Raw genomic sequence first — 12,968 nt, forward strand, 5'->3', positions numbered from 1 at the left:
AGAGAGAGAGAGAGAGAGAGAGAGAAAGAGGAGAGGAGAAGAAAGGGGAGGGGAGAGGAGGGAGGAAAGAAGGGAGGAAGAAAGGAATCACATATCCAACATCCAAGGTCAAGTCCTCATTACTTTTCACCTAGATTCTTCACCAGCCTGCTAACTGGAAACCATTTCTATTCTATACTCCATGTGATTGCTAAAAAAATCTTCCTGGGGTATGAGTCTGACAAAGTCCATCCTTTGTTTTTCGTTTGTTTGTTTGTTGTTGTTGTTGTTGTTTTAAATTTAACCCTTACCTTCTGTCTTGGAGTCAATACTGTGTATTGGCTCCAAGGCAGAAGATTGGTAAGGGTAGGCAATGGGGATCAAGTGACTTGCCCAGGGTCACACAGCTGGGGAGTGTCTGAGGCCAGATTTGAACCTAGGACCTCCCATCTCTAGGCCTGGCTCTAAATCCACTGAGCTACCCAGCTGCCCCCATCCTTTGTTTTAAAAAGGCTTCAAGTGGTTCCTGATTGACTTATGGGAAAAGATGCAAACTTTGTCTGACTTTAAGGCCCTCCACAATCTAGCTTAGGCCTGCCAGTACACCCTTATTTCATATCTCTTGTCTTCCTATATTCTATATTCCAGCTAAACTAGCCTGGAAATTTTTCTGCTTTGTATTTGTGTGTGTGAGTATTGCAGGAGGAATTGGTAGGTAGGCAGACTACTGGTGTTAAGACTTACCTCCAGGGTAATACTAGGCTGCCACATTGCCAAAGTACTGGACACTACTGGGAAGAGTTATAATGCTGGGGAATGCTTTGGCTAGAGGGAAGAAGGCATCCTGGATAAGGTCAAAATTTCTGAATAACAGGGCCAAGGAGGGTCCTACCTGTCTCTCTAAATTTCCCACTCTGGAGGGCAAAAAGGTGGGACTCTATTGGAGACATTACCCTTCATCTCTTAGAATTCTTAGCTTTTTTCAAGTTTTAGATCAGGCAACTATCACTAATTTTAAATTCCTTCTTCCTTTTCGAATTAGCTTAACTTTGCTGACAAATGAGTCCATATATGTGTTGTCTCCTTGAGAATAAGAAAACATATTGAGGTCAGTGACTATTCTTTTTGGTCATGATTCCATATCCACATGCCTCTTATCACCCCTACCCTCCACCCCTAGTACCCAGGACAGTGCCTTGTATAGAGGAGAAGTTGGTGGGGGGCAGCTAGGTGATTCAGTGGATAGAGAGCCTGGCCTAGAGACAGGAGGTCCTGGATTCAAATCTAGCCTCAGACATTTCCTAGCAGTATTATCTTGGGCAAGTCACTTAACTGCAACTGCCTAGCCCTTGCCACTCTTCTTAGAGTTGTTATTGAGACACAAAGTAAGAGTTTAAGAAAAAATTAAATTAAATTAACCTTCCCATCATTTCTTATTGCCCAATAATATTCTGGCATATATTTTTTATTCTAAAACAGATGTTTTTAATATATAGGAAGTATTAGATAAATGCTTGTTGTCTTAAATTCAGTTAAAATAATCTAACTTTCAAGGGAGGAAACAGAAACCACCCACCTCCCAGGTGTCCAAATCTAACAGTTAAGAATATTACAAGCAGTCCCACACACAATTGATGAAGGCTTTATAGTGAACACCTGCCCCTACCCACCCACATTAAATGAACGTACCGAGCTACCACGAGTTGTTAAATGCTATACTGAACACAACAAAAGTATTTGCCTTTTGGGAACTCATATGTCTACGTTCTAAGGCTACCTGGTTTTACAATTTGAGCATCAATGAACTTTGTTCTGCTGGCAACCTCAAACACTCGGCTTCCTTCCTGCTTCAGTCTTTATAAATGGCACTCCTAGGGAAAAAAATTATGGGAGATTTAGCTGAGAAAGAAACCATGCTCCAAAATAAGTCCTTTGTTATGTTTTGTTTGAATGCTTCCATCTTTTTTTAAAACACTTACATTCTGTTTTAGTCAGTTCTAAGATAGAAGAGCAGCAAGGGCTAGGCAATTGGGGTTAATTGACTTACCCAGGATCACACAGCGAGGAATGAATCTATCTTCATTTAGCATGGTTTAAAAATTGTATTGAATATAAAGAAACACATCTTCACTTTCCTGCCCTTTATTGCCTACATGTCCCTTGATTTCCCCTCTCCTTCCCCCCAAAGCATGAGAACACACACACACACACACACACACACACACTCATAACTTTGCTTCTTTCCATTGATTGATGGAAAATGAATAGAAATGGTTGAGTAAACACTCAAACCATTAAGAAAAAGAATTGTGAGAAATCAGGCAAATCTATGAATGAGTTGGTATTCTATAAGAATGACTGAAAGAAATGATAAAGCAAACTCCCACGAGGCTCACTCCATCTGGATAAGTTCCACAGAGTTAAGCCTAGAAGACTGCCAACAAACAGGGAGGAGGAAGATGCCTGCTGTCAAAGAGAGGCACATAGCTCTCAGACCAACATCCATGCGAGAGGTAGCTTCTCTTTCAGCATTCTCTTCCCTGTAACTTTGCTCCCCACTCCAACCCCCAGAAGAAATTTCCCTCAAGAGGAAGGAAGAGGGATCAATAACTTCCACACAAGACGAGAAGAACGAAAAAGTTCTTGACAGTGTAGAGCATTAGACTAAATCTAATAAAATGAAATTTAATGGGGATAAATGTACAATCCTTCTTTTGAATTAAAATTTTATTTCATAAGTATAGTTGAAGGGAAGATATTGCAAGATAACAACTTGGGTACTCAATCATTCCATGGATCTTAAATGTCTTAAGTAAGCCTACTATGTGCCAAATGCTATGCTGAGTGCTTGCAATAAAATACTAATGAATGAAAAAATCTTTCCTTGAAAACTTAATATTCTGTTAGGGAAAACCACAAGCATATATCTATATATCGATATTAGTATATTAATTAATATGCCAATACAGAAATAATTATAAGCATTTGTACATAAACAGCATATACAAAGTAATAAAACACAAAGTAGTTTGGGAGAGATGGCATTAGCATTTGGGAGGAATCGGGAAAGGCTTTATTCAAAAATTATTGTTTGAGCTTCATCTTAAAGAAAGACAGGGATCAGATCTGAGGATTTCAAGGCAAAAGTTTTGTTATTTTTGTTCAGTCATTTCCGTCACCAACTCTTTGTGACCCCATTTAGGGTTTCCTTGGCAAAGATCCTAGAGTGGATTGTTACTTCCTTTTCCAGCTCATTTTAGAGATGAGGAAACTGAAGCAAATGGGGTTAAGTAATTTGCCCAAGTGTCACAGCTGGTAAGTGTCTGAGGCCGGATTTTCAGCTCAGGTCTTCCTGACTCCAGACCTATCTACTGTACCACTTAGCTTCCCCAAGTGTTAGCGAGCTTAAGCAAGTTCAAATTCAAATTCAACATGATTGAATGGTGTACAACTATAGCTAAAAAAACTTATATATTCTTAAGTTGAATTATTAGGAGTATAATATCCCAAGGGCAATTAAGTGGTGTAGTGGATAGAGAGCACTGGGCTTGGAAACAAGAAGACTCCATCTTCATGAGTTCACATCTGGCCTCAAACACGCTAACTGTGTTACCTTGGGCATGTCACTTTACCCAGTTTGCCTCAGTTTCCTCATTTTTCAAATGAGCAAAGAAGGAAATGGCAAACCATTCTAGTATCTTTGCAAGGAAACCCCAGATGGGGTCATGAAGAATCAGACACATCTGAAAAATGCCTCAACAATAACAAAAATCCTAAGCAAAGTGGGGAATTGATATTCCAACTGTATTCGGCCCTGGTAGAATCACATCCAGGAATATTGGGTTTAGGAAGGACATTAAGCTAGAGGGCAACCCAAAGAAAGCAACAAGGATGCTTCAGGAACTGGAAACCTTTAAAGTAACCAGAGGAAATGTGACATCTCTCTTTAAGCATCTGAAGGACAGGTCCACGAAGATGTACAATATTAAATTGTTCTAGGTGGCCTCAACCTAGAGCAATGGATGGCAGTCACAGAAAGGAGGGTCTGATAGAAGGGAGCAGTTCTTAATCATTAGAGCTGTCCAAAAGTGGAATGAGCTTTCTCAAGAAGCAGCGAGCTTCCCACCTGGCGCTAATTAGTCAGAATTTCCAGGTCCTGATAATCATTTAAATGTAAGAGGACCATGCCTGAAACTCTTCTAGGAAAGTTTCTGAAGCTCTTTATAGCCCCCTTCAAAATGGCTTAGATTTATATCAGAATTGTGGCTTTAAGACTTTTTTTTTTCCTTTCCAGAAAAAAGAGAGAAGTCAAATGTTAATTAGGCAAAGTAAACTATTCACTTATACAAATTTTTCAATGATACAATCTCTGCCTCAGGGAGCTTATACTTTAGTATAGGAAAAGACTGAGCCACAAATAACTGTAATAGATGTTAGACAATAAAGAATGTCTGGGAGAAGCCAAGCAGGTGCTTGGGAGGTTTGAGGATGGAGGGATCACTTCTAACTGGAGAGACTAGAGCAAAGTTTCATGGAGGGGCTGACACTTGAGCTGGCCTTTGAAGGGAGAAGAATTTTAATAGGCAGAAAGGCAAGAGGATCCCATTCCAATCATGGTGGCAATGTGTGAATTCATAGAAGTAGTGAGGGACTGGGGAAGGAACAGTCAGTAGTTTAGTTTGGCAGGATTAGAGTATGGGAAAGGCAAGAGTATGAAAATTAAGGCTGGAAAGGTAGTTGGGGACCAGTTTATTCCCTCTTATCAATTTCTTTCTATATGGAACCCAGCCTTTCTGAATGTCTGGTTCGTCTAACAGGCACCCTCGAGGGATCTATGGAGTATGTCCAGAATGCCAACATGGAGTTCTCTGCATTGACCATTCTCTACCACGTGGGTGGGGGTAACTTCCTTTGATTGATTGCCCACATGCTTAAAACTGGCCAGATTAAGCCTTTAGCTCTTTCTCTGCTCTTTTACTGCTTTCCTTCCCTTCCTCCAAGCTCAGGGTACCTGCGACTCAAGCCCCATTGGGAGTTTGAACTTGGAATTGGGACTACATTCTATAGATACCGAGCTAAGCTTTGAGCCCTGTTCACTTTCCCTCCCCAGAGACTTGAGTTAGTAGAAAGCGTTATTTGGGGAAGGGGGTGAATTATGGTCCCACGAATTGCAAGAGAAATTTTTGTTTATTTGTGATTCTGAAATAAATATGTCTTAGTGAAAACTAAAGTGACTATTAGAGATTAAATAGAACTGGGGTGCAAGAGGTTACCCCTTACAAGCAAGGGGCTACCCCCTATACCTGTAGGGGCTAGAGCCATTGGCAGAGAGCCCAGATATCCCCAGATTCCCTTAAGGCAATGGTTACCAAACTTTTTTGTCCTGATGCCTCCTTTCCAGAAAAAAATATTACTTAGCCCCCTGGAAATTAATTTTTTTTAAATTTTAATAGCAATTAATAGGAAAGATAAATGCACCTGTGGCCATCACCACTCCCCTGGATCGCTGCAGCACCCACCAGGGGGCGGTAGCACCCATTTTGGGAATCACTGCCTTAAGGGTACACAAGATGGAGTGGGTCACAGAGAAGAGTGAAATCTAACATACCTGGCCTTCAGACAATGGGGCCATGGTAGTCTGTGTTCCATGTATTGCTTTTTCAGTTTAAATAAATTTGTTTGGTTAATATTTGTTCCATTAAAATTTGTTCCATTAAAATTCTCAGGTATCTCCTCCCTCTCTCCTCTTCTCGCACTAGAGAAGGCATCATTTGACAAACACACACTTTGTTTGCATGTTTCTCTCTATTAGTTTTTTCTCTGGAGGTGGGCACTCACAGTTTTTTTAAATAATATTTCTGTTGTTGTATATGATGCTCTCTAGGTTTTGTGCGTTTTGGTCTTCCTGATTTCATGTAGGTCTTCTCTCATGTTTTTTTTAAAAAAATAAACCTGCTCAGGATCAGGCAGGTGGCACCGCGGTTAGAGTGCAAGATGTGGCATCAGGAGGAGCTAGCATTCAAATTATATCTCAGACACTTCCTAGTTGTGTGACCCTGGGCAAGTCACTTCTTCTCCTCAATTGCCTAGCTCTTGCCATTTTTAGAGCTGTTACTAGGACAGAAAGTAAGAGTATTAAGAAAATAAGTAATTAAAATTAACCCGCTCTTAATTTCTTATTGCGAGTCTTCAATCATATATTTTTACGTTTATTGCTCCCTTGTGCTCTTTATATCAATCATTTCCAAAACTACCTGTCTCCCTCTCCATCTCCCATGGAGCCCTCCTTAACACAAAGCAAAATGGTTATGGACCCATTGACGCAGTGATCATGTCTGATAGTGACCACCACAGTAGCATAGAGTCAGAGATCCTGCATTCAAATTCTAATTTTGCCATTCATTCCCTGTGTGACTTTGGACAAGTCACTTAACTACTCTGGGCCTCAGTTTCCTCATCTGTAAAATGATGAAATATTCTATCCAGATATATATCTATAATCTTATGGTGCAACATTCTACACCAATAGTTGCCTGCCTTTCTACCAAAATGAGGGAAGTCTAGTTTGTCATCTTGATCATTGAAGGCCTTTAAATGTCAATTTAAAGAATTTATGTTTTAATTTATATCATCGAAATTTTTAAGCAGTGAAAAGATGTGGTGAAACATTCCCAGAATCCTTTGCTGTCTCATCCTTTAACATCATGGCCCCTAATTTTAGGTGCTCTCCAGTGCTCAGTCCCATGTTCCCTTTATCTCTCTCTCTTTCTCTTAGTTACCTTATCAACTCCCAACATTTTAAATATAAGCTGTATTCAAATAATTTACATCTGTGACACCCAGGCATAGTGTCTCCTCTGAGCTCCAGGCCTGCATTACCAATTATCTATTAGACATTTCATATTAGATGTCTAGGAGGCACCTAAAATTCATGTCAAAAACCAGAGTTCATCCTTCTGGCTGAATCCATTGCTTTTCTAAATTATTCTATTCTTCCACTCTTACAGGTTCATAAAGATTCTTCACTCTCTCTTCCCTTTCACACCCAATCCTATTGCCTCTAGGATAAAATATAAATCCCTTTGTTTACTTTTTAAGGACATTTATAATCATGTCCCAATCTGTTTTTTTTCAGTCTCATTATTTGTTATGGTCTTTCTATTCCATATATATGAAGTCTATTTCTGTGTCTTTGCTCTTGTGGGAGACAGAATAACAATGATTTGTTCATTCAGTCATGCCCATCTCTTCATGAGCCCATGGACAATAGTATTCCAGGTTCTTCTACCCTCCATTCTCTCCTGAAGTCTATCCAAGCTCATGTTTGTTGCTTCCCTGACATTATCCAACTCATCCTCTGCTGTCCCCTTCTCTTTTTGCCTTCCAGCTTTCCCAATATCAGGGTCTTTTCCAATGAGTCCTATCTTCTCATTATGTGGCCAAAGTATTTCAACTTTAGCTTAAGTATTTGTCCTTCCAAAAGGCAGTCTGAATTAATTTCTTAAAATATTGACTGATTTGATCTCTTTGCTGTCCAAAGGACTCTCAAAAGTCTACTCCAGGACCACAATTTGAAACTGTTGATTTGCAGGGCTCAGCTTTCCTTATACAGTCCAACTCTCATACTCATATATTACAACTGGAAAAAATATAGCTTTGACTACACAGACCTTTGCAGCAAGATGTTCTCTCTGCTTTTTAGTATGCTGTCCTGATTTCCCATAGCTTTCTTTCTAGGGAAAATTTTAATTTCATGGTTACAGTTGCCATCTGCAGTGATCTTTGAGCCTAAGAATATAAAATCTGATGCTGCTTCCATTTCTTCTCCCTCTGTTTTTCAGGAAATGATGGGACCCATTGCCACAATTTTAGCTTTTTTGATGTTAGGCTTCAAGCAAGCTTTTACACTCTCCTCTTTTGCTCTCATCAAGAGGCTTCTTAACTCTTCTTCATTTTCTGTCATTAGAGTGACATTATCTGCATATCTGAGATAGTTGATATTTTTCCCAGCAACCTTAATTCTGACTTTTGCATTTCACGTGAAATACACGGCATATAAGTTTAAAAAGGTGACAATATACAAACTTGTCATACTTATTCTGCAATCTTAAACCAATCAGTTGTTCCATATTTAGTTTTGTTTGTCCTTGAAGACTTCTTAAGTAAGATGATCTGATCTACCATTTCTTTGAGGACTTTAGTGGAACAGAAATAGATGTTTTTCTCAAACTCTTGCTTTTTCTGTAATCCAGTGAATGTTGGCAATTTGGTCTCTAGTTCCTCTACCTCTTTGAAAACAAGCCTGAACTTCTATTAATTCTTATTCACATATTGCTGAAGCCTAGCTTGCAGAATCTTAAACATAACCTTGCTGGCATGTGAAATGAACACAATTGATGGGTAATTTGAATATTCTTTGGCATTGCTCTTTAGGATTTGGATAAAAACTAATCTTTTCCAATCCAGTGGCCACTGTTGTAATCTAAATTTACTGACTTATTGAGTTCAGTACTTTAAGAGCATCATCTTTTAGGATAGCTCAGTTGGAATTCCATCACCTCTACTAGCCTTACTGTTAGCAATGCTCCTTAAGGCCCACTTAACTTCATTCTCCAGGAAGTCTGGCTCTAGATCAGTAATCACACCATAATGGTTATCAGTGATATTAAGATAGTTCTTCTGTGTATTCTTGACACCTCTTCTTAATCTCTTCTACTTCTGTTATTTACCTATTATTTTTGTCTTTTTTATGCTCATTTCTGCATGAAACCTTCCCTTGATATCATCATTTTCTTTAAAAGATCTCTTATCTTTCTCATTCTTCTATTTTAAATGTTTTCTTCTTTCTTTGCATTGCTCATTTAAGAAAACTTTATCTCCCTTTGCTATTCATTGGAATTCTGTCTTCAGTTGGGTATCTCATTCCCCTTTTTAAAAAAATCTTATTTTCATTCTTTCCTTAGCTATTTGTAAATCCTCATCAAACAGTCATTTAGCTTTCTTGTTCTTCTTTTTCTTGGGAATTTGTTTTATTGCTGCCTCCTATATAATATTGCAACCTCAGACCATAGTTCTTCAGGCACTCTTCCTACCAGATCTAATCCCTTAAATCTATCCATCACTTCTACTTCTCATAAGGGATATTATTTAGGTCATATCTTTGTGGTCTGAGAGTGTTCCTTGCTTTCTTCAGTTTAAATCTGAATTTTGCAATAAGTAGCTCATAAAATGAGTTACAATCAGTTCCAGGTCTTGTTTTAACTGACTACAAAGAGCTTCTTTACATTGGCTGCAAAGTATGAAATCAATCTGATTTCTATATAATGATCATCTATTGACCTCCATGTGTACAGTAAGTTACCTTTGTTTTAAAAACAGTGTTTGCTATGACCAGTGAGTTATCTTGACAAAACTTTATTAATGTCTTCCCTACTTCATTTTTACTCCAAAGACAAACTGGCTGTTATTCAAATTATCTTTTGATTCCTTGCTTTAGCATTCTGATCCCCTTTGATGAATGTGATATCTTTTCTTATATTATTTCTATTTATAGATCTTCATAAAACTGGGCAATTTGGGTGTCTTCGGTATCAGTGGTTGGAACATAGACTTGTTATATCATAATGTTGAATGGTTTGCCTTGGATTCAAACAGATATCATTCTGTCATTTTTGAGTTTATACCCCAGGACTGCTCTTCTCACCTTTCTATTGACTATGACCATTTCTTCTAAGGAATCTTACCCACAGAAGTACATATAATGATCACCTGAATTAAATTCACCCATTCCCATCCACTTAAGTTCATTGACACAAAGATGTTTAATCTTTCCATGTTCTGTTTGACCGCATCCAGTTTATCTTGGTTCATAGATCTTACATTCCAAGTTCCTAAACAATATTGTCTTTACAGCATCAGACTTTCTTTTCTTCACCAGACACCTCTACAACTTAACTTCCTTTCAGCTTTGGCTCAACTACTTCATTTAAAATAATTTTTTCTGTTATTTTTACACGTCAATAAAATTTTTAATAATCATTTTCTGGCATTTTGTGATACGTGCTCTCTCCTTCCCTCTCTCTCCCCTTCCCTCCTCCCCAGGATGGCTGGTAATATGTTATAGATTATACATGTGTTATCATATAATACATATTTCAGTGTTCTGTGAAAGACACAAATCACTTACACTATAGAAAAATTCAGAGTCAATAAAGTGAAAAATAGTATGCTTCAATCTGCTGCATTCAGATTCCATCAGTTCTGCAACAGTGTATATAGCCTTTTTTCTTATGAGTCCCTTGGAGTGTCATGGATCTTCACATTTCTGATAACGTTTAACTCATTCACAGTTGATCATTGTACATTATTGCTCTTACTATGTATAATGTTCTCTTGGTTCTGCTCACTTCACTTTGCATCACTTCATATAAGTCTTTCCAAGATTTTTTTGTGACCATCTTGTTTGCCATTCCTTATAGCACAATAGTATTCCATCACAATCATATTCTACAATTTGTTCAGCCATTCCACAATTGATGGACATCCCTTCAGTTTCTAGTTCTTTTCCACTACAAAAAGAGCTCCTACAAATTTTTTTGTACAAGTAGATCCTTTCTCCCCCATCTTTGATCTCTTTGGGATAGAGACCTAATAGCAATATTGCTGCATCAAAGAGTATACACAGTTTTATGACTCTCTGGGCATGGTTCCGGATTGCTCTCCAGAATGATTGTATCAGTTCACAGTTTTGCCAACAGCATATTAGTGTTCTGATTTTTCCACATCCCCTCCAACATTTATTATAATTTCCTTTTTTTTCATGTTAGCCAGTCTGATCAGTGTGAAGTGATACCTCAGAGTTGCTTTAGTTTGAGTTTCTCTAATTAATAGTGATTTGGAGCATTTTTTCAAATGATTAAAGATTGTTTTAATTTCTCCATATGAGAATTGTCTGTTTGTATTCATTGACCATTTGTCAACTCAAGAATGCTTAGCATTCTTAGTATAAATTTGACTTAGTTCTCTAAATATTTGAGAAATGAATGCTACTTCATTCTTTCTACAGCTACTTATAGCTATCCTCTGTTCTACCACAATAGCATATTGGTTACCTTCCTACCTGAGGGGCTCCTCTTCTGGAATCATTTCTTTTACCATTTTAATACTGTCCACAGGATTTTCTTTTCTTTTCTTTTCTTTTCTCTTTTTTTTAAACCCTTACCTTCTGTCTTGGAGTCAATACTGTGTATTGGTTCCAAGGCAGAAGAGTGGTAAGGGCTAGGCAATGGGGGTCAAGTGACTTGCCCAGGGTCACACAGCTGGGAAGTGTCTGAGGTCAGATTTGAACCCAGGACCTCTCATCTCTAGGCCTGGCTCTCAATCCATCAAGCTACCCAGCTACCCCCCCCCCCACAGGATTTTCTTGGTAAAGGTACTGGAGTAGTTTGCCATTTCTTTCTCCAGTAGATCACCATTTGTCAAAACTCTCTGCTATGACCTGTCTTTCTTGGACAACCCAATATGACATAGCTCAGAGTTTCATCCAACCCCTGCTACCATGACAAGGCAATGATCAAGGAGAGGAGCAATAATAATAGTTAGTATTTAGCACTTTAAGGTTTGCTGAGTGCTTTAGGCATGCTAACTCATTTGATCTTGATAACAACCCTGTGAGGTAAATGCTCTTGTCATTTTACAGATGAGAAAACTGAGGCTAAGAAGTTAAATGACTTCTCTAGGGTCCCATAGCTAAATAAGTGTCTGAGGGAGGATTTGAAATCAAGCCTCCCTGACTCCAAGGCTCCATCTACTGTAGCACCTTAGATAAATTTGACCCTAGCTAAATGTGACCGCTGAAATGGGTGTGGGAAAGCAGTCCTTCCTCAATCTAATCCTCAGGGAAATGGAGGCTGGCATAGAGCTGATGATGATCACCAGATGCAGTGACCTAAAACCTATAAACCTGAAACAAAAATAATAAGTAGACTCTGACCCAAATCCCTGGAAAAGAAAGCCACTAAAATGAGATCAGCCCCCCCCAAATCCCAAAGATCTCCTGAAGAGCCCCTCTATTCATAGGTATGTATGTATTCTATCTGTAACTGCAGAGAAGATTATCCACAGATGCTGTATGTCCACATACACATCGGCAGATGGGCATGTCAGACAGAAAAAAAGCTCTTAATCACAATCCAGACTGTCAAGCGTTAATGGGAGAGAATGGTGTCTCCAGCCCACGCCTTTGCCCTTTGGCTTTGAGTTGGAAGGACTCATCAGAGCATTTGAAACTGAGCACTGAGCTTCCGGTACTTCCAATTCAACCCTGGTACTTTGCTGAACTTCCAGTTCATCAGAATCACCTCAGGGTTAGTTGGGCAAAGTTATTCAAGAGCCACTGAAGGAGGGAGTTGTGGGTCCACCCTGAAGACGAGAACAGAAACCAAACTCTTCTGAAGTTACAGGCAGCACAGACAGGAAAGATGACATCCTCAAGAAGTGACATTTTTATGTAGGACATCTCAGTGAGCCTGGGCATTGTACAGATGGGAAAGTTTTGAACTTTCAGCAATTTGTAGTTATGCTTTTTTATTCTTAAGAGACCTGGAATGTGGGTCATAGCAAAAAAACCTTCCAGAGAAATCTGTTTTTAAATCCTCCATCCACTACAGCATTTGGAAATTTGAGCCAGAGACACTTTACCCACCTGGCAAGGGCCTAGCTTCCCAGCCTCTTGATTAGTGGAAGTGGTAATGTTTCCTTCATCAGAAAAGACTTCAGGAAGGTCACAACCTTACTCCTCTGGAATTGTTGGCTTGCTTTCATTACAATAGAAGAACATGATAAATAATTTTCGATACTTGAGAATACTTCCTCCTCCTGATAATTTGGTCATCCCATTGTTTAATCCAAGAAAAAGTAATCTAGAAACTCATTTGCAGGGACAATTCAGCTCAGGTGCCTTCTGTGGTCTCTGTGGGTATCCTGAGAGT

Source organism: Gracilinanus agilis, chromosome 2, assembly GCF_016433145.1.
Source record: "Gracilinanus agilis isolate LMUSP501 chromosome 2, AgileGrace, whole genome shotgun sequence".
NCBI lineage: Eukaryota > Metazoa > Chordata > Mammalia > Didelphimorphia > Didelphidae > Gracilinanus > Gracilinanus agilis.